The sequence below is a fragment of the Musca vetustissima genome, unplaced genomic scaffold (assembly GCF_032173495.1).
Source record: "Musca vetustissima isolate MV318-11 ecotype Yass unplaced genomic scaffold, APGP_CSIRO_Mvet_v1 utg10155, whole genome shotgun sequence".
Taxonomy (NCBI): domain Eukaryota; kingdom Metazoa; phylum Arthropoda; class Insecta; order Diptera; family Muscidae; genus Musca; species Musca vetustissima.
In genome coordinates this window covers 171222-173088 of record NW_026876945.1, presented here as the reverse complement: position 1 = coordinate 173088, position 1867 = coordinate 171222, and positions in this window count along the sequence as shown.

Genomic DNA, 1867 nt, shown 5'->3' with positions numbered 1-1867 from the left:
AAAAACTTCGACATATAAAGACTTCGAGTCATAACATGTGCCTCGACTTAATGAAAATTCGACTTGTGGAAGAACAAACGTATAACACACAAATAAGAAACATTCACATTTACCTTTATATGTACCCATCTGTATATGTGACTAACTAACATCGCTAACTGTAATGACATAATAGCCTTAAAAATGCGTCGAAACAGTTAACTAGGAAGAAACAAAACAAAAGCCTAAAACCGACATAGTAGCCAGCCAAAAATGGTCAACGAACATTTTTTATGTGGTTATTTATCTTCGAACCAAAAATAGGAGATCTACATTAGAATTTTACAAGTTTTTATTGTTCAAATTAAACGGGACAATGATTGGGAGCTGGAGCTATGCTATGCTGACTAAGTCAAGAAGAATTCCACAAAAGGAAGTTAACAGAACAGCAAACAATGGAAACATTGTGAACAGGAGATACCGTTGCGGGATGGTATCTAAAATAATGCAAATATAACAACAACAGAAGCAGACAAAATGACTAAATTCAAACAACAATTGTTTTAACATAGATGTAGACTGGACTAACTAGCCTGCTGACCATTTGCCAAAAATACAATGCGAATACGATGCAAAATAACAACGGTTAGATATGTTCTTTAACGATTGAGTTTCTTGGAGTAATATAAGAAGAAACCAAGAAAAAAGGTGATGTTACTTTTAGTAAGGAATGTTCACAACAATAAATAAACATCGAGAAAATATACAATCCAACATCTCTAGCTATGTTATTGGCCTTGGTAAGGAATGTATTTTTTTTCTGTGTATTTGTTTTGCCTTGAGTTTTGTTGTTCGTATATAGTTTTTGAAATAATTTGCAATTGTTGTTTTTTGCTTTTATTTTGTATTTTGTAATATCTTTATCGTAGTATCTTTCATTTGAATAGCGAATGCATCATGAAAATCCAACCAAGGCCAATACCTAACCATTAAATGATGATAAAAAATAATTCTTATAATGAGATGGATGGTTAATAAACATAAAAATGTTTAAATCAGCAGCTCCAGGTTTTTTCAAAAGTCTACGCGCCTTGAACAATATGAATTTTGTGGTCTTAAGTCCAATTGAGGGTGCATATATTTTGATACGATAAAATGTACGTTATTGAAATACGATTTTAAACCCCAATTTTTTTTTTTTTTTGTGACCGAATCGTTTTCAGACTGTAAGGTATGGTGTCAATTTGGAAATGTAGTTTGGCCTTGCGGCTGTCTGCAGTAATTTGATCGAAATTTCTTCCAAACATAGATCAAGTTTGAATCTGTTCGCTTCTTCTGGTATCCAAATACAAATAAATAATGCAATACCGATTTGTTTCCGCTCCTTCTGGTATCTCCCTTACAAAAGGTTAAAATATTGAAGATTTGTAAATCTCTTATGAAACTAAAATATATAATTAAAATTGATCCAAACACTGCACATCGTATTTTGTCTAAACATAAAGCAAGTCTGAAGATTGTCACATCGGCTCAGTAGCTCTGGCACATTCTCTACAAAGTAGAACATTTTTAAATAGTATATGTAGCAAATGGGAGTATTCGATTTGATTCAAATCACAATATTTTTCACCAAATCTGAATCCAAAGATGGAATCTATTGGAGTACTTCGAGTAACTCCCCACAAGAGGCCAAACTTTTGAAGAATTTAAATATTATATAGAATTTATTGAAACATTACCGGTAAATCAAGCTTTGCCCATTGTAATATTTTTATTAAATCTAGATCAATTCAGATGATATGGTGGTTTCCATCCATTCTTCTTAGTACGATACTCACAACCGATAACCGATTTGATATAATTATAACCCGTTGTAACAATTTTCACA